The sequence below is a fragment of the Amphiprion ocellaris genome, chromosome 18 (assembly GCF_022539595.1).
Source record: "Amphiprion ocellaris isolate individual 3 ecotype Okinawa chromosome 18, ASM2253959v1, whole genome shotgun sequence".
NCBI lineage: Eukaryota > Metazoa > Chordata > Actinopteri > Pomacentridae > Amphiprion > Amphiprion ocellaris.
The window spans coordinates 23,904,466-23,931,310 of record NC_072783.1 but is presented as its reverse complement, the minus strand read 5'-3'; the positions used below and the strand labels follow the sequence as shown (position 1 = coordinate 23,931,310).

At 39.4% G+C, this 26,845-nt stretch overlaps 1 protein-coding gene across 5 annotated transcripts in view; it reads left to right on the top strand.

Annotated features, from left to right (window-relative positions):
* Positions 1–26,845, top strand: part of raraa (retinoic acid receptor, alpha a) — a 162,367-nt gene that overhangs the window by 70,830 nt on the left and 64,692 nt on the right. The window lies entirely within an intron of this gene.

The following is a 26,845-nucleotide window of genomic DNA, read 5'->3' as shown; positions in this document are numbered from 1 at the left end:
AGATGTGTGTGTTGGTAAACAGAGAGAGGCAGCCACACACACACACTCACACACACACACACTCACACACACGCCCACATAGCCTCCAGCGCTGTCCTTAGTTTACAAACACACACGCATACACACAAGGAAACGTCAGTGTGGATCACAAGGAAATGAGGCAGGACAGCCAGAAAGCGGCAATGTTTATTTAGGGAACAAAAATTTGGCAAGTGTTCCTAAAATAAATTTCACAAATACTATCATTGTAGCCACCGTTCATGCTACAGCTCCTTTATACAGTCCATCAAAAGCTTCACAACTGACTGGCAAAGTTGCTTCTTTAAGTCAAACTAAGCGAAAAGTACTTTTTCAAAAGGAAATAAAGGAGTTCTGCGGCACATTGTTTTATAGACAAATAGCACTGAAAAGGCATTGACATTTTCTAACATTTTATTTCATTATACCAAATGTTTGTCAGTATAATTGTGTAACTGTTGTGTCTTGACATCAGTCATTTTTAGACAATGGCAGCAACAGATTGATGTCCATTTGAGTTGCACTACTGACTTAAATAAGCTGTGTTTTTTATTTATTTTTATTATGTTGGCGTTTCCAGCTTAACTCTACATTTTTACACTTTAATATATAAACCTTTGTTTACATCTTGCACCATGCAGCATTTTTATTGTTTAAATTAAATGACTGCTTGGTAAAACAGTCGATAGATTAATCGACAGAAAAATAGCTGTTAGTGGCAGCCCTGTAAAGAAGAAAATCTTTAACCTATGAACAAAGACAGAAGAAATATTTGGATCATTTACACTACAACCATATAAAAATACTGTATCTTTGCTTTAAAGTTCAGCTAAGTAGTGTGTCTATACAGTCTTTGAATCTCACAATAGACTAAGGAGCATCAACAAGCAGCTGAAATAGGAAGTAAAGCAGTGATGTTAGAGACGTACAGTCAGTTTGTGTGCATTAGTGTGGACAGGCCTGGCAGACCGTGGCCTCGCTCTCACAGGTTCAGAAGGGGTCAGTGTATTGACTTTCTTTCTGCTGGAGTTTGCATTGGCAGTCAGCGTGAAGGGAAGTGAAGAACAGTTAGTGCCCAGCCCAGTCACTCCCACTTCCCCAATACCAAATACCCCACCTTACTCACAAAGACTGGAGCTCCTGTCAAATTCCTCTTTTTGCAAGTGTGTGTGTCTGTGTGTGTGTGTGCACTCTCCCTGTGTTTGCCATGTGGGGCGGCAAGATTTCTTCCCTTTTGCCTGGACAAACATTTCCTGTCTGTAAACACCGGAGAGCCAGAGACACCACAGTTTCCTGACGTGCACGAGCGCACGTTCACACTTGCACACATGCACAACGTAAACACAATCTTTGCCCTTCATGCTGGCTCACTTTCTCTGACTCCTTCTCCTCCTCGCATGCAGATAACTGCAGGCATAATTCACACATGCTCTCACACACACATACACGTCTTCTGCCAGTATGCTCACACACACACTGTAACACACCACCCTCACCCCCACCTCTCTCTCTGCCTCCCCCTCCTCTCTGGCAGATCATTTCTCTCCCCCTTCTTCTTTTCTCTCACATTTACACACACACACACACACACACACAGCTAAGCTCCCATTCAGTGCTGAGCAGCGAGGAAGGAGAGGAAGGAGAGGAAGGAGCGGGAATGCTGAGGGTGGGGGAGAGACGGTTTGTTTGGAGCTTGAGCTGGGGGATTTACAGAACGTTAGATTGGAGGCAAGAGAACCGAGCGCTGTCCTTGATGGATTTCAAACATGGCAGAGCTTCTAGTGAAGGCTAAATGCACAGGACTGTATGTTTGTGCTTATGCCGAGCGAACACTTCAGCTTTTTTTTTGTTACCTTGCTATTGTCCAGGAGAATATTTCGCCCTTCGTATCACTGCTCACAGCATGTTTTTATACTATAAAATTATTTTAGTAGAAAGCAATATATGATTCAAATCCTCATTCTCTTTACAACTGGGGATGAAGGAGAGTGTGCATCATTTTACACTACCAGTCAAAAGATTGGACACAGCTTCTCATTTTGTAGTTTTTCTTCATTTCCGTGACTATTTACATTGTAGATTCTCACTGAAGGCAACAAAACTATGAATGAACACGTATGGAACAAGAAAAGCACTCAGAGAGCACAGTACTCCACCAACGCTGCTCAGTCGTATCATTTCCGACAGGTGAAACCTTTAATTAAAAAATTCCTTGCATTGAGCACAGGCATTTGTTATGCATATGTACGTTATGTACCCACTCGCATGACCTAAATATGTAGCGGAATTGATGAGACTTGGAAACACCTCCACAATTTAATCAATTGTTCCTTGTTTGATTTCTGACAGATAAGTCCCGAAATCGGCAATGATGGATTTGTAGTAGGATCGCAATCATGTGATCGTCAGCAGACAGCTGATGTAGCATTCAGTTGTTGTCATAGTTCTCCAAAATAGCCACCCTTTGCTTTGACTACTGCTTTGCACACTCTTGGCATTCTCTCGATAAACTTCATGAGGTAGTCTCCTGAAATGATTTTCACCGCACAGGTGCATTGTCAAGGTTCATTTGTGGAATTTCTTGCCTTTTTAATGGGGCTGGGACCATCAGTTGTGTTGTGCAGAAGTCAGATTGATACACAGTTGGCAGACCTATTTGACAACTGCAAGTGTTGTGGGAGCAATTTATTTATATTTTGCCTTGTCATCAGTATTAATTACACTTATAATGATTGCTGTTTTGGCTGTTATCATGCTACCCTAATGTAGGTATAACCTACAGATGTATGTTGAGTTAAGAAAGACAAAAGAATGACAAAGTGTGATCTTGCTATTTGTTTTCATTGCTGAATTCATTTGTCATCAAAATCCTGTTCACTAGACCTTCCCTTTTGTTTGTCTCCTCTTCTTTCTGGTCTCTCTCCTCTGTTCAGATTCCTCCTCTGCCCCTTTCTCAGAGCTGTCCAGCTCCTCTGCCTCAGCCTCCTTTAGCAAACCACAATAGACCAATTATTTGCACCAAGCAGAGCAGAAGGGTTAATCTAGGCCTGCAACCCCACTCTCTCTCATTCTCTCTCTGTCTTCAGCTCCAGCCTCCTGGGTTATGTCTTCACATCACATTATCTGAAAATCATCAGGTTAGGTTACGCACTGCAGCAGATCAGTTGCAGATATTGATATTACATTTATTGCCTGCAGCTTTATTAGTTAGCTGAATGTTATCACTATGGATTGATCACACCAACAAGCATGCACGCCACCATATTGAACACAGCCAAACATTCACATCCAGTGACACGCACACTCAAAAATAGACGTGCACAACTGTCATTAGTGTTTTCGATTAAATCCTTCACATCATGCGGCTGTATGAATATGGAAGTATGTGGCAATAACAGCCCAGCTATTGATCCTGTTATTATCATTAAAGCCTTCTGCTGTCTGTCACCAGCCCCAACACTGCTATTACATTAGCACAGTGTTAAGAGGGATCATAATGAATGGAGCCAGCTTGTTACCTGCTGCCACGGCTTACTAATTTGCTTCTCCCCACAGAGCGCTCTTGTTTCTGCAGCCGCAGTAATTGCTTGGTACACGAGTCTTTCCTATCTCTTTTGACTTATTAGAGGGCAAAATGGCATTTATGAATGCACCTCTGGGCCAGCAGGAAAAATATGAAAGGATATTTTCAGACCTCAAGGAAGGTGGTGTGGTGGTGCGTATGTGCACGTTTGTGTGTGTGTGTGTGTGTTACCTATCCCATTAAGCAGCCCATGGTGAAATGTACTGACCATGAGTAAATATGGATATGGTAATATTGGGCAGAGTGTGTTTGTGAGGGTGTGTGTGTGTGTTTGTGTGCTGGTTTCTGGACAGACAGGTGGTTCCTCTCTGCCCCGGTGGTCTGCAGGAATCAAGGGGGCACGTCAGTACACTCCATGGGTGGCTCAAACAGACACACACTTTCACATACACGAAGCTTGTGCGGTATGGATAAGGATACTGACAGTGAGAAGCACTTGTGCTCTGCTACCCTTTGGCAGCAAGTCCAAGTGTGTGTGGGTACCATGCAAACATGCATCCTATTGACTGAAGCACCTTTTCTGTCAAGTTACCCGGTGCCAGCCATTTAGCTACTTTGGAAAGTCGCACACACAGACTCACACACCGAAGCCGTTCCTCTGGGGGACTGGTTGTCATTATTGGAAAGTCATTTGAGGGGTGCCGATACTCTGATGGCGAGGATGCAAGCTTATTAAACATGGTGTGTAAAACACATCCAGCATGGCAGCATAGCACTCATTCACCCCAGCTTAATGACCTTGTTAATTAACTGCTTAGCACTGGGAGGCTGAAAAATGAGCACAAGGACTGTCCTATTCTTAAATTTTGAAAGAAGCAATTGTCTCTGATACTGCTTTCTGATCCTTGGCACTTTACAGAGAAGAGTTTTGTCCCCTAGCTTTAAATCCGATTACACGTTAGTGGGTTTCTAAAGTTTCTATGCATTGTAGATATCATGTCATTCATTTATATTTCTTAATTGTAACAAATCAAACAAATGCATTTAATGATTTTGCTCTTCTTTTTCTTAATAGTATTAAGACTAGAATTTTTCAGCAAAACTTCATTTTCACTTAAACCTCTATTATTATTTTCGATATGGCAGAGCCTTGCTTGTACTCTGACAGACAATCTCATCACTGAAGTGCAGTCTTTAATACCAGAAAATAACATTTAGGCAAATAAAAGTAAATTTATGCTTTAATTCAAAATTTACTGAGAGTTCCAAGACTATATGGTTTCAAAACAACGGGAAGCTGTTACTTTATTTTCAGTGTTGTCAAGCAGCTGTCATCAAGGAAAGCAACTGTATTGCCCGACAAGAACATTATTGTTGGACACTTCTTAATAACCTTGGACCACATTCAGTGCTGTTTATAGAATTAAACCTGGAAACTCTGATCCTTAACCTCGACCTCTTTGCCCTTGTGGTACATTTCCACAGGGGTTTTTTTGGATGCAAAGGACGCACCTCTTCCCAGCACTGGAGGCTTGATGTTCGTTTCACTAGGCGACAAAGAAAACATACAGGCTCCTGCAACTGTGCTCCAAAACACTGGCTGCACCTGATTGGACCAGCACTTCCACTCCGGGGCCATCTCTTCCCGGATTTCAATCCGGACCAACATGACGACTCATTTGGAAACTTTTCCCTCTATTACTCAAGTAGTTCACAGAAATGTGCCTGAAGGTGGAACTAAGTCAGAAAAGACATTGAAAAACATAATGCACACTGTAGAGGCAAATAGCACACTGTTAACCCGTTAAACTGAAATCCCAACAGCAGATTTGAAAGACATGTTATCTTTTAAAAACTGCAAAAATGACACCATTTATCAGAAACAGAAACTGTAAAAACAGAAGGAGACATTGCATTATCAAGTTTCCTTGTCCCAGTCCTTGAGCTTACCATAATAAAAATCATGTTATTCTACATGTCTTATTTAAAAATGTGCTAAAAATGAAGCCTTAATTTCAATCAGATTCTGTTAAAAACACTTGAAAAATGTATGTTGATTCCATTTTTTTCCACTTTTCCCAAAATATAATTACAGATATTTAGATTTCATTTTTTCTTTATCAGGATTTCTGACATAACATTGGTAATTTTTGAGTTCTGTCCACTTTTAGTCATGGTTGTGCTCTTTCAATAGCAGTGCAGGACTTAACAGGAGCAAAAAATACTGCTTGGGTCTATGTTACACTAGACTACGACTCAGTGCTGCCATAGTCAACACCAAAAGCTACAACAATTTAGAAAGATACATGGCAGCTTCAGTAAACAAGGACACACCAATGCTTACTGTGTGTGCCTCCTTGCATGTGCACTTGTGTTTGTGAATTTACTGATTGGGAGTGGCCTCCTGGGGGGTTTTATTGTGTATCAAAGTGTGCACTTGGGTGTTGTTTCTTGGGGTAGTAGGGACACAGCCCAAGCCTGGGAGAGCAAATATGTCGTCAGTGAAAGGTATGGATACCCATGAGGAAAAATTATTGCAGATGGACAGAGTGACTCCCTAAAAAGGGGCCGACAGAATCAGAGGGACAGAGCTGCAGAAATGCAAGCCTCCTATGCAGATGTGACAGAAGTGAGAGCCCCAGGCACACACACATACAGAGAAGCACACAGTGGCTTTGGCAGCACCCATGTCCTGTGTAATCATCATGTGCCAAAACAGCAGACAGCTCTGCCAACAGGGGCTCCCTCAAGAAAACCCATCACCCCCTCAATTGGCCCTCTGGCCTTCCCTTACATCCCTCCTTCCTTCTTCCCCTTTCTCTGGTTTCTCTTGTTCTCTCTCCTCATTTCTCAACCTCCATTCTTCTTCCCTCCCTACATCACATCTTTCCACACTCGTCTTTCTTTTGTCACACCTGCACACCTCCTCATTCCCAACCTCTCTTTCTCTCTCTCTCATTCTCTGTTATCCCCGGTCTTCTCACCCTCCCTTTCTCCACCTTAGGACTTGACAGAGCTATCATTACCGTGCCACCTATTTACTCGCAGCCTGTTATTTTCCATTTGCTTCGAGGGGACTCAGGGCCAAATCCCTGCCCACAATACTTGATCCTAGCCACAGGATTTATCCCCGAGTGGCTTGGCAAGTGTGGTCCGCTCCCCCAAGCCCCCCTTTTCTTTCTTTTTCTCCTCATCTCTCCTTTTTTTTCTTTTTTTTATCGCTTGCTCTCACATTCTGTCTTTCTTTCTACAGGTTTTTTTTCCTCCCATGGCCGCTTATGCAAATACAGACCCTCCTTTTCAAAAAGCTGTCTACCCATAATCCGATGGATGGCTCCATTTTTGGAGTGCTGCACACACACATTCAGACACACATTTGTGCATGCATCACACACTCTATTAGGAATACAAGGACACATGCTATCTCTCATAAACATTCACACCAACTGGCACATATATGCACACTTTCATGCAGATACACACTGGTAGAGTGACACAGAACACCCTCCTCTGCAGCATGGGTGTTATATTTTCTGCAGTGGGGGCTTTAAGCTGTAGTTGGGCCATAACAACTTCAAAACCAGCAGGCTGTCGCCAGCAGCCATGCAGCACTCAGTTGGGTAAACACTGGCATAATCTAAATCTCCCTCTGATGTGCCAGCGCAAGTATCTTTATTTCTGCTCTCTTCAAAGGCCCCTCAAGGAAGTCAAGACAAGGGTAAAGCGATAAGAACTCTTTTTTTCCGCCTCTCCCTCTCTATGACTCTTCTATCCTTTCTTTCAACCTACTCTTGCGCTGACCCCCTTCTCTTTGCTTTTATCTCTTCTCCCCTCCCCACACGCATATATATCTCTATCTTCTTATGCCCTTTTTGCAGTACCCATTGCATACAGCCATAATTCATGCTGCTGCATACATTCAAATGTCAATGACTCTCTCACAGGCATCATTCCTCTATTGTCCTTTGATAAGCGGTAGGAATGACGGCATCTGTAAAATATAGGGCAGTTACCTAATGGAGGAGATGAGGGAGGGAAGAAAAGGAGAGTGCTGAGGAAAGGTTGTGAGAGGTTGTGTAGGTCTGCCCCGCACAGCTCGGAGAGTGATTGAATTATCAAGCAGAGCTTTGCTTGTTGTCCAAGGGGGTTTCAGAGGGAAAGCCCTTTTCTCAGCGGCTAATGCGCTTTTTCAGCCTAGCACAATGGCTAGCTGTGTTGCGCAAAGGGGCTAAGAGAGCTCTGTTCGGCCAGAGCTTATGGGGCCACCAGCTCTCTCTTGGCACCTCTCTAAGGGGCCCCTGGCCACACTTAACCTCAAGCCTGTCTGCTAACATTAGCACATAACCTCCTCAGAGTGGAAAGATAATGCGCTTGTGACAACATTAGCACATTATAGGGCTAAGTGTACCATAGGCAGGTTAATGCAAAAAGAATTGTGCTGTGTTTAGATAATCATTAGCATTCTGGAGATTTGGGGATGCCATGCTTAAAGCTGTTGTGATGTGTGTCCTCCTGTTGTTGATTATTTATTGCGTTTTTCCAGTTATGTACTTTGTGAAACATGAGTCTTTGTTGGTGTACCTTTTCAGAGTGCTAATTTTTAGTCAAGGTTGAACATGTCGACGCTGTTAAAGCACTGAAACACTTTTTCTACAGTGTGTCATGATGCCAAGGTAAAGTAAATGTCCTCATTAGAGATGTTTTTTACTCATTTTTATTTTGTTTTATCCATCTTCAGGTGGCAGCAGTGTCTACACTCCTTTTTAACAGCACACATTATTACCTGGAGTCCTCCTGTAATTTGTAATAATCACAATAAATTGCAGAGGTTATCTGTGTTATTCAAGATTTCCTTGCAAATTGCCTTCATTGCCAGTAGACATGGAGGTCATCTGATAATATTAGATATGTAAGAATCAGCATCTTCATAGTTTCTCTGCTTTTTTTCCCCTCGTAGACTGAGAATTATCGTGGCTACAGTTGAAATTATTAACAAGAGTTTTGGTAGTAAACATAGAAAATGTAAGTCAGCAAAACAGAATGAAAATGAATGGAAAAAAAGTAAAGCTGTGAGTTAGTTTTATTTATACACCATAATATCACAGATTTGCCTCAAATCTGCACAGTATATAACACCCTGTGTCCCTAGACCCTCAATTCAGATTAGTAATAGACATTTGGGATTGTAATTATTACTGGTGTAGATGGGTAGGAAACGGAAACATACGTGCTCCAGATGGGATTAAAATCCCTGATCAGCACATGCAATATTAAAATCAATGAACCTCTTTTACATAAATAAATTCCATCTGCATAATATATCCTGAGTGCATGTGCTGCATGAAACACAGATGTGTTTGATTATTTTAACATAATCAGAAGTAACACTTGTGGTCATAGTATACAACCCTTACATTCAGGGCTTTAGATTGGTGCTATGTGCCTTCTGCGCATATGTGCGAGTGTATTGCCATTAATTAGCCGGTAGTAGAAGTAGTGCTTCTGCTTCCTTTTAGTGTGAAACTTAATGAACTGAAAGAATTTGATTTAACAGATAGTAGGCAGTAATTCTTTTCTATTTACTAATGCTTTGTAGCAAATGGAAAAGTTTGTAGCTAATGTATAAGTCTAACGTTTCACTCTTTCCTTTGCTGATCTGTTTTTTAAAATTAATTTACTGTACTCTGAAAACCCACAATGTGTAGAGAGAGCAATTTCAGACAGTGTCAGTGATGTAGATTAAATCCACATCAGGGGTTTACCTGTATGCCTTATACCTCCTTTAAGGGCTTCCTCTGGATCAGGACTGCACATTGGTTGGACCCTGTCTTAATATGGTGACCCAGAAATGGAAATGAATTCAGTGATGCAGCTGTTTAAATCCCATTTAACCAACTACCTTATAAAAGTCATGACGAGGGGGGAAATAAAAGAAGTGTCAAATATAAAGTCTGCACATGTGGGCAATCAACAGAATGACAGGTGAGCTGAGATGTAACTTTTATTTACATGATTGTCAGGTTTTTCAGTGACTTGTGTGGAAATAAATGCCATCTACTGATGATAGACAGTTGCTGGCAATAAGTAAATTGTTGTATAGAATTTCCAGAGTTTCACTTAAATGCATCAAATACAACCATGAGATCATGTAATTAAAAGGCAAAGTTGATTGCATGGTTTAAATCCCGATTACTTTCCCTCCCTGGCATATCTTGATAGTGGAGCCTCTTTGCTTCCATGCAAGTTTCTCAAGGCGAGGTAGGGATTGGTGGTTGCTTTTGCAGGATGATCTTTACCATCTAAAAACACTCACAACCTTGTGTCTCCTGTCACATTCGCCTGAACTGCCAGTGGCCTCCTCTGACAGACTTGATGTTATGTTGTATGGGGCCAGATGCAAGGTCTTTATCTGATTTCATTTGGACCAAATGAACCATTAGGGTTCAGCCTCTGCTATTGCAGTAGCATCACCCTGGTCACTCAGGGGCTTCCGGGTACTTGCTTTCTTTGTTTTTTATTTATTGAATTGAGGTGTGATCACTTCTTTATCCTTTATCCCAATTACTGTTCTTTAAAGTTGTAATTTATTGATTTTTGTGTTTTTCATGGTTGTGTTAACATTAAAATTATCACCTTTGTATGTCAATAAATAGGGTGAAGGGATTAAATTTGATGGTTAAATTCAAATCCATTCTAATTATTATTTAAAAATGTTATTTAATTATGATTCAAATTTATCAGCAGTTATTGATATTGACTGAAATTAAACGTTGCGTTCTGATAAATGTTGCATCTATATCGTCCAGTCCTAATGGAACTACAATACAGATTGGAGTATCTGTAGCAGCTGTCTCATGAATGGTCTTAAAATATGGAGCAGCTCCATTTTCTCTCTCATTCTCCTTTACTTTTCACTATTCTGCTTTCATTTTTCATCCCTTCATCTCTGTAATGTCTCTCGGTAGCCTCTTCTTTTCTGTTCCTCAGGAAAAAAAACAGCTGTTCAGCGCTTAGCCTGTGATTAGTGTTCAGAAGCACCTGAAACTTGCGCTGGCTTCTTTTTTTAAAGGTCTTTCGGTTTTTCCTCGCTCTCTGTCACTGACACGCATTCAAGTGCTTCTTTTATCATCGTGGTCCAGCCTTTCTCCATTGCACAGAGAGAATATGCAAGTACGCTCACGCTAGGCGAACATAGAGGATGTGATTAGTGACACAGCTTTGCCCTCCATTTGAAATGGCCTTCTAAACAACTGGTGTGCATTATGCCTTGATTAGTCCCCTAATTTGATCTCATGCAACAAACAGATGTTCATGAAGTCTCATGGTCACACCAGCCACAAAACCGTGTACCAGGACTGTTATTGTAACAGAATCCAGTTTTGTCCTTGTATTTTTTTAAATTTTTTTATTTTTATTTTTACAACTCTTACTGTGTTAACCGAATGATTGTAAAATGTTTCTTTTAAAATGAAGTGGCAGAGATATAACATGCAACACAGAGATGCCAGTCAACCTGCAATTCCCATCACGCATGGATTGTGCATTAATTATTCTCTTTGTTGTTTGCATTCATTAGACTGTTCGGGGTTTTCAGTGCTGTTTTTGCACACAAGCCGTTGATGATTGCGACAGTCGTTCAATCTGACGGAGCTGCTAAGGAATTCCACAGCATTGACACTGACTGATCAGCTACTGCCAAGATAAAATCTCAGGTCTCCGACAGACATAATAGCACACCCAATGAGATTTTCCAAATTTGAATTGTGGCAGACCTCACAAATAGCGAGCGGTTTTATGGATCTTGTCTCTTTTGATTGTCGAAGCTTACACAATACACACTTTGACAAAGCACCAGCACCACAAAATTGGATAATAACAGGGAAGTCTTTTGATCAGCCGCTTGCCTTGTGTACACTGTGTGCTGAAGAAAAATCTAAAACAGTCAAAACATGTCCCACAGCAATCAGGGAAGATTGTGCTCAGATTCTCTTCTGAGGGTCAGGAGAGGTCAAACAGTCCACAGTTGTTCAGTGATGAACTGCCAGTTATAAGAGATCAGTTTGTTTCTTAATAATAAACAAACAGCGTCTGGACTAGCTGCCCTACTCACCTTTCTGATACTGGAATATGAGGCACTACAACTAGCAAGTCGTGTAAACTGAAAATCCAGTGATCCATAGTGACTGGACACGTGTGCACAAGTTAAAATGTTAACAGGACATTCTCTCTTGTTTTTAAAGTCTTTCCTCTACCACTTTTCATATGTACAAGTGTGAATATCTAAGATAAAAAGCTGTCCAAAAGTGTGCCATAGTAACCGTATTTAAATGACAAGACCTGGTCGCTCAACATGTGTTATAAACATAGTTTTTTGTACACATAGCTATGCTTTCAGGCTGGTGTATTTGGGATTTGTTGGCCATTGTATTGTCACCATTAGCACTAAGTCCGAAATCTCAGAGTGAAGCAGCATCGCAGCAAAAAGGCCAGACAGGTCAAGAAACATGAGCCTACAGATAATCAGACAGGTTGTAAACAAACCAAAGTGGTTAGCCAGACCTGTTTTGATCTATTAGTATGGATTTCATATGTAATTGCACAATTTTCTTACACAGTGCTTAAATTATTTAGGTTTGGTTGCTTTACTTTGAAATATAAGTATATTCTACACATTTGAAGACAGATTTGAATGTCGGAATAAGTTGATTGGCTTAAAATTATCAAATTTAAGTCCTGACTGCACCTTTCGACTGCTAGAAATGAACTTGAAGTCACATTATATTGCACCATGATAAAAAAAAGCTTCTTACAATGATGACTTTGTAGCTCATAATTAGGACTTTGCGTCTCACAATGATGATACTAAATCTTAAATGCGACTTTTATCAAAGAAATAACTCAGTATGTTGTAATACAGGGAATTTTTCTCATAATTATGCCTTAGATTCTCAAATAATGACTTACTGAGATAATAAGTAATAACTTTCAGAAAACGTTCTAATTGTTATCAACGTCTTGGGTACGCGCAAGTTTTACGTGAAAATATAGGTGTTCTAGTGAAGCTTTCGACTTGTTTACAACCTGCATGGTTACCTGACTACTCAATAAGTGGTGGAAAACATTAAAAAGTTGTAATAGTTGTAATAAACTGCAATTATTCTTCAAGTAATGACTCATACATACTGTAACCCATAAACTCAGTGAATGAGTAAAGCAGGATGCCTCAGAGGTCGGAGGCAGCGGTGACTGATCGCAGAGATAGAGATAGAGCGACGCTACGTACCTGAGGTCAAGCCTAAGACCTCCATCTTTGACCCAGAGATCCCGCTGATCACTCATTCTTTGAAGGCAAGGGACAGGACTGAGGAGGAGGACAGGAACAGGGAGAGAAAGATCAAGGGAGGGAGAGAGTGAATGAGGGAAGTGAAGGGCCCCTGCAGGCATCTTAAATCACAGCAGGCCCAGACATACCCCTCACCAAGAGTCATACCAAGAATCAGGAGCACATTCACACTTTCCCCAAATGACCACTGATTCACTTAAAAGCCTGCAGATACAGGTAGGGGTGGCTTGGCAATAAGGTGTCTCTGTATGTTTTTAACTTTCAGCTTTCCTCATTCAACAAGCCATTTGTGTTGCAGGTGCAGTTTCAAATATGTCATCTGTTCATAAACTTGTGTTTATGCCCCAGAATTCAGGTAAATGTCTCTGTTTACTGCTAACACAGAGAAAGAGAGAAACGGCAGGAGGGAGAGGTCAGGTGGTGCCAGAGATTGTTTTCGCTGATTCAATATTTACTCATCAAACAGAACTATTTCCTGTAAGCACTTGGCCAAACTGTCTCTCTCTCACCACCCCACTCTTTGTGTTTTATCGCTTTCTTTCTCCCCCTCAAGTCATCGTTCTGGCTTTCATCGTTGTAAACCTTAACAGGATTTATTAGCCCTCTCCATCTTGCTATTGTTTTGTCTGTCTTACTTGCATCTTCTTTCTCAAGAATCTTCACTTCTGCCTTTTTCTGCATACTGCAAACTCTCCATAGTGACTGGCAGTTTAAAATAGGCCTGATAATCAAGCTGTTTACATAATGTGAAAGAGCTGCTTTGACCTGGGGAATTAAGTTGCTTTAAATATTACATTCTCATGGGTGTGTGCAAGACAAGTGAGTGTTTTAGCATTTGACTAAGTCCAGGAAATGTCCACACCTTTTTTTGTATTTTCTATGAATGACTTTGTCTTTCTTTATCCCCGCGGGTTTGGCTGTGCGTCCATGAGCAGTGCACAGACAGTGAGTGTATAAGTGTGTTTCTGAAGTGCATTAGCCCTGACAGATATGCAGTCAAAGCCAGCGTCTTTCAGACCTTTGAAAAATTGCCTTTATGTCAAAACCAGATCACTTGGACTGAAGGTACACATGGAAAGTAGTGGAAGAGCTCCAGGGAAAAACGTTTTGATGGTAATATTTTAGGTCTTTATCATGAAGGTAGTCGTCTGTCTGTCGACACGTTTGGTGTGGCAGCTTTTACTGTATGCCCAGGAGCTGACGTAGTTTTCCCTTGTGGTGCTTGTGCATGTGTTTCTCTGCACGTGCATGCACATCTGCCCATTTCTTTCTGTCTTATGTGGATTCAACACAATCCCACTCAGAGTTTGTACATTCGGGCTATAATGTTGAAGGCCTCAAACCACACTTGTAGACCTTTTCATTTTTTTTTAAATGTATATTTATAAAATGTTCATTAATGAGCTTTAGTGGTGCTGGTGGGTGGATTTTGTTGCTCATTGACAGACTCAGGGTAGCTGTTCCCCCCCTGTCATGACTCTTTCTAAACAGAGCTAGCAGGCTGCCGCTGGTGGCTTTATATTTACTACACAGACATGAAAACGATATTAATCTTCTCATCTGACTCTCAGCAAAAGAAAGTAAGCAACTGTATTTCCAAAACTTCCCCTTTAATCATCATTGCGAACTGGGAATTCAATATTTTTGTGCTCATTTTCAAAAGCAGAGATGAGAAGGAATGAATTCTCATGTGAGCTTACAAGCAGGGGCTTATACTTTAGGCCCGTCTGTTGTGCAGATTTATGAAACAGTCACATATTTTTTGACATCTCTGACAAGAGTTTGCTTTTTGTGGAAATTTGATTGTGTTTCTAGCATTTTGGTTGGTTCATTGCTTGTCTTTTGTCAGGACTACCTCAGGTGTTGTGTTTCAGGACTGTGAAGGCAGAGGAATGAATGCTTACACACACACACACACACACACACACACACACACACACACACACACACACATTCTTGTATGGGCACCAAAGTGAGAGAGAAATGAATGTTACATTTCGACAGTAGGTGGCTCCCTGATTCCAGTTATCACCTCAGATTCCTCAAAAAACAAAGAATAAAAATCAGTATAGTCAATCACAGATTACCACTGAAGTGAGAACTTTTTTGTAGGGTGTGCTATGGGGTTCGCCCAGCAGGGGGTGCAGTTGGGGTCATTTCTTATTAGTGCATAGAACTACATTATGACTTTGGCTATCATAATCATACTTTGCTACTATTTAAATTTTACAGTGCAGACAAATAATTGAATAATATGTAAGTTTAAATGTTGTAGACAAGAGTTGTACAGTTTGAGGAGAATAGACAAGCAGAATACTAACTCTACATACAAATTTTGTCACCATAGACAGTGCACAAAGACACAATGTACTTGTGCCAATTCCAGTGACCAGCACCGTATTTATTTATTTCAGCCAGTTCAAACTCAGCTGCTGCTTTAATTCATCCCATGCCATTAAACTTTGACAAAATAAATCCAAAGATATCGCCTTGGAAATACTTTCTTCATTAAGCATTTGTTGTATAATATGTCTGAACATTTTGAAATTGCCTGACTGTAAATAAATGTTAATTGCACATTCAAGCACCTTAGTGCCATGAACTACAAAAATGCAGAACAATCCAAACAGCATCAACAAGCATGAAAGTGCTAATTATTAAATTGATAACTAGAACATGTATTGTACTGTACATTGAAGATCTTCAAAGTGCAAGTTGCTTCCTAGCAGACCTGCAGTTCAAAGCGACTATTGTGTTGTACACAAAGTTCTTTATGTCCTTCCAGGATCTTCCATCCAAGGCGCTCTCCTTTTTAAGACATTGTAGACAGGGTGTTCATGTACCGCACTCCTTTCAGCATCACTCCACCGTCTCTTCACCTTTAAAACAGGTTTCTCTATAAACAGCAAAGACAGAAAAGACAAAGAATGGCTTCGAAATCAGTCACAGATAACACATAACTGTAGTTTTGAAGTACAGTGTAGTCACAGTTATTGATGTATAGAAGCAGATAGATGCTCCTCTATTTTAATGTTTGCTGATTTTATATGTAAAGCCTTTGAGTGTTTTGAAAAGTGTCATAGAAATACAATGTATTATTATTATTATTATTATTATTAATAATAATAATAATAATAATAATAATAATAATTAATTATATCTTGGCACTTTAAGAGTAGTAGTAGTAACTGATGCTTCATTTCAGATTAAATGAGCACAGAGCATGAACACAAAAAAGCTAACTGCTCAATTCATTACACTCTGGACTGTTTATGTTTTTGAAGAACTTACTCAGCACACCCTCTTCCACAGTCTTATTCTGTTTCCCTCTCTTCTTCTTCTTCTTCTGTGAGCGTTTCTGTCTTGTTCCTGGACTCTGATCTACTGCAACAACTGTAACAGACAAACATTAGCACCTGTTAATAAAATCTCAGGGACAATGTGTGTTCAGTTAACTGTTCACATGCTAAAATTCAGAGGCAGCAGCTCTTCACAGGGATATTACTTTAATAGACAGCTATTAAAAATGACAATATATTTTCTGTAATGGAACATTCATCTCATAATGATAATAAGCTGCATGGATAAACAGGAAGAAATTGTGTTTCCTAATTAATAAACTTGAGAGGAAAGTAGTGCTCTTCTTTTTATTAACAGAGAATCACAAGAAAATTGTTTGTGTATTTCATGATGAACACTATTTCACTCACCATCCAATTCTGATGAGAGGTCTGAGCCACCATCTGGAAAACAAGAGCAAAGATAAAGTGAGACCTCATCCTCCGCAGTGTATAAAAAGAAGACCGCTAAAGCATAAAACTGTGTAAAGAGGCCTACAATTTCAGATTCATGATACATCACAAGGCATGAGCTGATGTCACTTCCAGGTAACACCAAGCCCTTACAACCACAGAGTAGTCAGACAAACCTGCTATTCCTACAATGAATGTGCAGCTTTATTGATATATTTGATCTTTGCTGAAAGAGGAATATAATAATTCAGTAACACATAAATCAACTTTCATGTCTGTGTACATACACAATCTGACTGAAGGGCAAACTCCAGGAATTCCTCATATTAAAATTCTAAGGGACATGAATGCCAATTTCTGTTGCAAGCCTTTTGCACATATAGTCACAGAAAGCTCTTAACGACAAGCTTTGAAGGTTTAAAAGAACTTACCTGTAGCTTCCACAGTCTTGGTCTGTTTTCCTCTCTTTTTCTTTCCTCTTCCTTCTTTTGTGGGGTTCTGTTAACCAGATGTGTTCCTGGACGCTGATCTACAACAGGTGACAGACAATAAACACCTATTAGAGAAGTCTCAGGTGTGGTGGAATATTCAGGGTCCATGTGTAATCAAGGTGCTGACTGTAAAATCTGATTACCACCACCTGACAGTTGGCTGTTAACATTTACTTTCTTTGGTCAAAACTGCAAGCAGCAGGACAGGATGATGATTTAACATTAAAAGGCATACTAGATATTTACTGTGATGGAACAATCACTCACATAACTGTATATGAGTATCAAACTGTGCTGACAAAATGGATGAAATTTGTACTTCATACACTTGAGAAAACTAGTGTGATTTCTTTTAACTGAAGTATAGAAACATCAAACAGGGGTCCTTTGCCAAAGAAAATTGTTTTTTGTATACATCTAATGAAGCCATTTCACTCACCATCCTAAAACTGAACTCCCCGTCCTCACTGCAGGGCTCACATCTCATCTCAAGGGATGAGAGTTCTGAAACCACCATCTGGAAACAAGCAAAAAAATGTAACTATCCGTAGCATTTATGACCTCTATTTTAGTATTTTATGACCTTTATCTGTCTTCATGGTGTTGACCTCTGTTAATTTTAACATCTTTTGTCAGCCTGCATGAACCCATTTAGTTTGCCTGCACTCACTAAATCATCTAACATTGTCATGCTCAGCTTAATGAAATGATTACTAGACAATAAAATGGTGGGCAGAGCTGTGATATAGACTACAGACTATAAAACTCCCATGTCACTCACCATCTGAATGTGAATTCCCATTCTCACTGCAGGGCTCATGTCTCTTTGGGGGATGAGAGGTCAGAACCTCCATCTGAAAAACAACAGAACACAAAAGTGGACCCCTCGTCCTCTGCAGTGAATGAAAGGTCAATAATGTATGCATGTTCTGTTGCTTAGTGACAGAACTGAGCTGTAGCTTGTCTTGCCAGGATATTAAATCTAGGCCTAAATGGTGTCAGGGCCATTCTCAAGCACGTCTGGAGCCCATTGATGAAACTGGAACCATATTTAGTCTGAATTATGTTCGCGGCCTAACTTTCATGCAGTTGGTCTGTGTGTTTCCTGAGGGCTGAATTATGAAGTGAGATTAATGGGCTAGCAGGTATGTTTGAGCATTAAGTCAGAGTTTTCAGTGAAAGTGGCTCTGTATAAACCTGCTAGATCTCCATGGTAACTGATGCTGTGGAGCTACATCTCCATGGTTACTGATGCCGTGGAGCTAGATCTCCATGGTTACTGATGTGTTGGAACTAACCTGGTCCAGATCAGTTATGTTCAGTTGTTAGTTTACTAAGTGTTTCCTGACAATTTTTTATGAGTGATACAAATTCTCAGCTGATGAAAGAGGTTTTATCTGTAAACTTGCCAATCTGTCCATTGCTAAAACCACTGAGTGAAGCTGTTGCAGTATCACACATTGGATGAATCACGTTGCCGTGGGAACTGACATGTATGTGGTTGGTAATGCAGAAAACGCATAAATGTGTTTCATTCTGATTTGTTGTCAAGTCTGTTTACTCTGGTGGTACTGCAGCGGATAGAACACTGGTTAGAACATTGATTATTTATCAGTATTCATTACAGAATATTAATCAGTAACTTTAGTTTCACTTTGATTTAGTTCAAATTAAAGTGATTTCCTTCATTATGATACAGTGTCCGACCTACATGCACTTCAGTACAATATCATGTTTAAATATCTGCTGCTGTCGGGTAGAAATATTTGGCTGCATTCATCAATAAAATAAATTCATTACACACATTTATCAGTTTTCTACCAGCATTCCTATCACATTTCCAATAGTATCTTTTTACCATCATAAATTAGGTATGTTCCTCATAGTTCCCCATTAAAATAACCTGTTGACTGAAGCATCTGAACAACATTGATTCATTTAGTGCAGAAAACAAGTCAAATGATGCCTTAAACTCTACTATTTGTATGACAAGTTCATAACCACCTTCATACCTGTTAACTGACAGGTTTTAGTTTTTGTCGAGCTGAATTCTACAAATAAAGCCTGACTGTGTTGAACTGCCTTCATAGTTCAGTCCTCTGGCCTGCTAAATACTGTAAACAGTAGAAAAGCTGCATCAGTTAAAATAGAAGCATCTCGTCAAATTTAAAATCCCCTTCTACTATATTGATTATAGCTCTGGGTCAGTTCAATCTTGCTTAAAATTCACATTATTATACAAAAAAATCTACATTACACTAGTAGTTATAAGTGACTACAACTTAACTGAAGTTAACAACCCTGTTTTACAATAAAAACTCAAATGTGATAAGTTTCTTTTTTGCACAATAGTTTAACAAAAACAGCAGTAACAGACTAGAAAAAACAGAAATCTGAGGTTTCAGTCTTACCTTTACATGCTGTTTGCTAAAATCGCCTTCCACTGATGATTCAAAGTTTAAATCCCACAACTCTGCTCTTCAGCGTTAGTCCTGCTTGTTGCTCGTTCAGCCTCACCCTGCAGTGTGGAGGAGGGAAGCCTGACCCTGAAGGGAGGGGAGCCTGGTCCTGAAGGTGGAGGAGGGGAGCCTGACCCTGAAACCAGCAGTGAAGGTGCAGGGGGGGAGCCCCTCCCCTTGATGGGCCATCAGCCACCACTTAAGGAGCAGCAGAAACTGCTCACAATATTCACCCTAAACAGCAGCATTCACCTCAGCATGTATACACTGTTTACTGGCTGCAGAGCTGGAAACTCACTGAATTAACTGTCAAATCTGAATGTAACAGTAAAGTCCCTCTCTTAAAGTTTAACAGTAGTTAACACCCATTATCAATGTTGGAAATTCTTTGGTGAAGTAACAGTAACAACACTGCAGAATGAACATACTTAGCAATGAGTTAAAGCTGTGCATTCAAAAGTTTTACTTTTTTAAACAAAAAAACTAAATCAAACATTTTAAACTGAAAGGTGGGGGAAGGGCAGGTTCCTGCAGAAAAGTGAAGAAGTGAAGACTGGAGAGGCAGCAGCAGTGAAGGTGCAGGGGGGAACCCCTCCCCATGATGGGCCATCAGTGAAGGCTGAGCTGCAGAAACACAAAACTCTCTGACCCACAGTATTCAGCCTAAACTATAGTATTCACCCTAAACTATAATATTCACCCTAAACTACAATATTCAGCCTAAACTACAGTATTCACCCTAAACTACAGTATTCAACCTAAACTACAGTATTCACCCTAAACTATAGTATTCACCGTAAACTATAATATTCCGCCTAAACTACAGTATTCAGCCTAAACTACAGTATTCAGCCTAAACAACAATATTCACCCTAAACTATAATATTCAGCCTAAACTACAGTATTAAGCCTAACCTATAATATTCAGCCCTAAACTACAGTATTCAGCCTAAACTACAGTATTCACCCTAAACTATAATATTCAGCTTAAACTACAGTATTCAGCCTAAACTACAGTATTCACCCTAAACTATAGTATTCAGCCTAAACTACAGTATTCAGCCTAAACTATAGTATTCACCCTAAACTATAATATTCAGCCTAAACTACAGTATTAAGCCTAACCTATAATATTCAGCTTAAACTACAGTATTCAGCCTAAACTACAGTATTCAGCCTAAACAACAATATTCAGCCTAAACAATATTCAGCCTAAACTGCAATAATACAGCATTAACCTTGCTGCTGTCATACATACATACATACATACATACATACATACATACATAGTCATTTATAAATTCATTCATTCATTCATTCATTCATTCATTCACATGAAGGGTAATATTTTGATGACTCCATTTTTGACTATATTTGATAAAAAGCAAGCTTAAAAAATACTTTAAATTCCAAAATGTACCGAAAGCTACTAAATAGCACTGGTGAATGTTTAATTATATTAACTTTATCAATGATACAAACATTGGGCAGAATTTTAGGAAAATGTTCCATAATTTCTGGAAGGCCAATAATTTTGGCTTCAACTGTACAGGTGGAGTTGCCACTCACTCCACTGATCCCTGAGCAACACACACTGAGACCATGTGCTATACATAGAACAGTGTTCCTGCCCTGTAGCTGCTGTACATTCTTTCAACATTCAATTCATATGTGTTTAATGATAAGCAGGCTAGTCTAAGGGAGAAAACTTGATTTTCAATATTGTAGCAACAAGCAGTCCAAGCACTGTTCTTCAGATGCATGTCAGTATAAATAATCTGTAGGTAGAAAGCCTTATTATCTCTCAGTTCTGTCCAGCTGTGTTTGTGCTAGATTATGTGAGCAAAGCGGAAACAATTAGAAGGTTATGGGTTTAGACACAGATATAAATATGGATTTTACTGCTGATGGTAAAACATGTTTTGTTTGAAATGTTTTATAGCTTCATCTGCACAACCACAAAATATAACATTTCTCTAAAAATGCAGAAAAGCTAAGTGAAGGCACCAGGTTTTTACTCTGGATGCTATCAATGTCATTATCAGTATCTTGACATTGTTATTACTAAAATGCTGTGGTCTTCAGTTCTTTAAATGAATAAGAGTAATCACACTGTACTGTGGAGAAAATATAGGGCACTCTCTCCACAGTAGTTACAACAGAAGGGCCTTCCAGGTTTATAGACTTTCAGTCTGCAGTCAAATGATCATTAAACTTACTGTACTTCATCCTGAGTGTTACCTGTATGTTTGTGATATGTTTTATGCCAATCCATCTAATAGGTGAAGATATTTCACTCTCAATAAAACCTCTGTATACAAGGCATCCTCTGAAGACCTTGCAACATTCAGAGCAATCCAGCAGATAGTTTTTGAAATGTATCTCAAATAGTGTCCATATATATCAATAGTGACATAGAGAGAGAGAGAGAGAGCGAGATAAGAGATGCAGAGAACCCAACCTTTATTTTTAGTTTCCCTGTCAGGCACCAGGACAGCAAAAGTCAAGTTTGTCTTTTTTCCATGAGCAAAGTAAAGTTAATGAATGAAGCTCAACACTTCAAATGGTCACATTAAATGTGCAATTTTGCTCAAGAGTAGGAAAAAAACTTAAGTGACCAGTGAAGAACACAAAGATATTATTCTCATTAAGGAGATATAGCAGGCTGAACAGAGGTCATTGTACTGATGACATCATGCAACAAAATAGACACACTGAATTTACCATGGAAGCTATTGTAGTTTGCATGGCTAGCATTTATGTTAGCCATGCTAACTACATTATCAAGTTTCATTATCTCTGAACAACCTTCTCAATAAAGAACTCTGTGAACCAACAGAGATGTCCATTGGGGTCTGATTAAAAACCTTGTTCCATATATACTGTGTAAGAGTTAATATTGTTGCAGTTTAAATCTCAGTAAGTCATGTATGAACACCTAAACATACATGTTTAGGTGCTCATTTGGAACTGATTCTGCAAGGCTTGACATATTAATGTTGACACATCATTTCTCATCTTCATTTTTATGGAAATCAGCTTCTAATGCATTCATAGCTGTCACATGTAAAGAACATACACCTAAAACTATACATCTTTAATATCTGTTATCTTTACCTCAGCATATGCAAAATCCTCTTTTAACACCTGTTTACTTGCTCAGCAGTTTAGACCACAATTACAGTTGTGCTCATAAGTTTACATACCCACAATTTATAAATATGTACTGTTCTTTAATGAAAACATGAATGATCAGAGCAAATACATTTTCATGATAGTAAATAACTTTTATCTGACCACTAACCCTAACTGAAAGAAATGTTTTTCCATGATCAAATATATTTTCTGAAAAAATGTACAATATTTCACAAATTTGCCAATGTATGCTAACTTATGAGCACAATTGTAATAGTACATGCTCATACTGTAAATAAATAATAGAAGTGCTGTGTAAATATTCTAAAAGGGAAAGCTACTTCAGGGTGCACCAGAGTCAGAAACACCAGCCACTTAGTGACAATGGTAGTGTAATGTGATCACAAATTATTTAAATTCCTTATTTGTATTTCATACTGTCACACACTGTTTTAATTTTATGCTTAAATTCTGTAATTTATTTGAAAAATACCAGTAATAAGTACATTATATTGAGTATAGTGACAATAAACAGATTCTTTCTGAACTGTACACCCTTCTCTTGTGCACCGACTGTGCTGAGAAGTAAAACAGAGAATGAAACCTCCTTAATATGCTGTCTGATAGGCCGTAAGGTCACAGACATTTCTCACAGGCAGCCTACACATGAAGAAGAAACACAAGTCGAACACAAGTCATGTGAGGTTTACACTGAAAGAGGTTTTAGGTTATGAGACTCATTATCATGAATGTAAGTCAATTAAATTCACTTTTTTAATTATTTGTAAAGTGAGACATAAATATTAAACTACCATGCCATTCCATACAATGTACTTCATTGAACTCAATCCTCTGTCTCCTTCTATTGTTATGGTCGCATGGGTGCAGTAACTGCAATGACCAAAGAGGGAGCCAGAGAGCAAAACATATTTTTCTGGCTCAGGCCATTGCAGTAACTGCAATGACCAAAGAGGGAGCCAGAGAGCAAAATATATTTTTCTGGCTCAGGCCTTTAGAGGCCGCTAGAGAGTGGAGAAACGATTTTTCTCACTTGGGTACAGTACAGTAGGGGGCAATAGAGAGTAAAAAGTGTGTGTACTCAGAATATATACACACACCAAAGTGTGTGTATTTTTTTAGGGTTTACTGTTTTTGTGAGGACCAGCCTGAAACTTTGTCAGAAGCATAGATATGACCTCTGGAAGCCATTGCAGTGAAAATAAAGTGAGGACCGGCCTAAATGTCCTCACTTTGTAGTTTGGTCCTCACTCCAAGGGTTAAAAATTCGCACTGGTCCTCACCATGATAGCCGTACAAACACACACACACACACACACACGCACAAACGCACTAACTAAAGGAAGTTTGCTCCTCCCCTCACAGACTTCAAAGCTGGCTGTCCCTCGAGAAACTTCAAACGCTGGGGAGGCCATTAAAAGACAAAAATTATTTTCTGTAAGGTCGTGATTTATTTGATTGAAAAATGAAACCACTAACCCACCAGACATTATTTTTCCTTTCCAGGGCCTGCTTTACCAGGCACAAGCTAAATTGCTACCAGGTGGGAATCCTCTTAAGAGCAGAAAGGCTCGGCCTGAAGAGCCAACGCTTTTTTTTTGCTTACTCTTGTCTCCCAGCCTCTCTTTGGCTTCACATCTCATTTTGTTTCCGCATCTTTCTCTGTCTCCTTCTCAATATTTCTTCAAAATGCCGTTCTTTCATTAACTAAATAAATGCACTCATACCATCTTGTCTGACTTCATACCATTATATTTACTGTAGTGTGTAAGTTAAGGCTTGGCTTAGCTAGAAAGCAGCCTCCTACAACCATCAGTCGATGAAGAAAAGATAAAAGAGGTGGAGAGGGAGTGTGGAGAGAGTGTTTGAGAGAAATGGGGCAGCAGTGAAATTGAAGAGTGATGGACTTGCAGGAGTGTGCTGTACAAAGAGACAGGTGAAAAGTTGCATGGACTGAATTTAATAAGTTGGGCGTGTGGTGTGTCCTCTCAAGGAGAAGAGAAGGTTGAAGAGGAAGATCAGGAAAACGTACTTGCATTACAGAGAGGTTACAGGTTGATAGAAGGATGCTAGTAGAAAGAAGTTGATCATTATAGGATATTAAATACAATCCTTGTCACTTGAATATGAGAGAAAAATGATACTTTTGAAAATTAGGAAAATGTGTTGTAGAGTGTTATTGTTGTATATCTGTATATATACTATATATTCACATATGGTATATATTTGTGTATATATTGTTTGATAGGATTTTCATTGCTGGAATAACAAAACAGTGTCATGTCACATCGTTGCTTATTCAGTACTGAAGTAATTTGTTTAGCTATTTAATACATCAAGTGAATGAAATTAAGTAGCTGTGTCTGATTGAAATAAATGTGTTTTCCTCATAGGGGTGGGACAAAATATTGATGTGTCAATATGTCGCATTTTTCCTCTAATTATACATCATCGATACACTGGAGTCAAATATTGATATTATATTAACACATGCAGGCATTCTAAATAGATTCTCAGGACTAGTTTGACTTACAAGAGACATTACTTCATAGCTTTGCATGGTGACGCTTAATAAGTAATTAGAGGTAAAGTGGACAGAAGTTAACCAACCCGATTTAAAGAAGAAGAGCTCCCCTGGAGGTAGATTGTAGACGGCAGAGAAGAGCAAATCAGAAAGCACTTGTATTGACACATTATTAAGACTGAATGATGATGATAATACACACTGACAGCACACTTCAGTGAATAAATACATAATTCCTTCATTTTAGTGTTTTGGGTTTTTTTTGTTCTTCAGTTACACAGATATTGTGATGTTTCGGCGATCATTGTTGTGGCTTCAAAATAGCATTGGTCAAGACGAATCTGGATATTTGTAGGTCACAAACTCAAGCAGGAGCTGGTTGAAAAGAAGTTGGAACCGCAACTAAAATTCACCATATGAAGTTGCTGAAATCCTCCAAACGTCACAGGCGCTGTAATGTATAAACAATATGAAGTCAGTGTGCATTGTATCACATTATTAGTTTGTATTAGCAACAGAAACTGACTCGCTGGGTTGTTTGTGCAGTCTGTTTTTAATTGGACCAAACAACTAATGCGTAAACTGTATAGGGTTTAGCCATCATGACTTTGCAGTCTCATTTTTTTCCATTACTTGCTTTGTGCATTCATAAGGCGGCTAATTACCCTGTCCCAGATTGAGGCCCTGCGTCTATACATACTCATGCACACCTTTGTAGTAACTGAAATGCCATCATGTACCCCCTGGTGTGGATATTGTATGATGGAGATGGTGTTGCGTGGCTGTCATGCCAGCAATGACAGTTCAACAACACGATGCAAGAGTCGTTGGTTTGTGCTTATTGTTCAGAGGCACAGGTAAACTAACAGATATTCGAGGTAGCTAGTTTGTAGGCATATGATATGTCAAGAAGCTGCACCAAACAAGGTTGTACATGCCTTGTAAAAAAAAAAAAAAAAAAAAAACTGAAACAAGAAAAGCTCTCAGAGAGCGCAGTACTCCACCAAGGCTGCTCAGTCGTATGATTTCTAATGGATGCAATCTTGAAAAAATTTGTGGTCCACAGCGAGGGACTTGTGGTAGGATCGCAATCATGTGATCGTCACCAGGTAGCTGATGCAGTGTTCGCTTGTTGTCATAGTTACAGTGACGCCGTGCCGCTATCTCGCAATGATACAGAAATCTTTAACAAATCCGTGGATCCAGACTGTAAGCCGCATCACTGCCAAAATCTAATCAATTAGTCCTTGTGTCATTTCTGACCTTCCCTGAAAATTTTGTCCAAATCAATTAGTCCTTTTTTGAGCAATGTTGCACACAGACAGACAGACAGACAGACAGACACTGATCGTCACATAACTCCACCGCATTCCTTGGCAGAGTAACAATAGGCAACTTAAAGAGAGGTTCCATATAGAATGTATAGAATGTATCTTCTGAATGAATGAGGACGTATTTTGCTGCAGACAGAACAGGAGGAAGCTACTATTTTCTTTGCATCGTAATCTAGTTTTGTGTTTTTGCGAATGTTGCCTCGGCTTTGTTTGTCGGCGTGTGACTGTATGACAAAGATGGGAAAAAT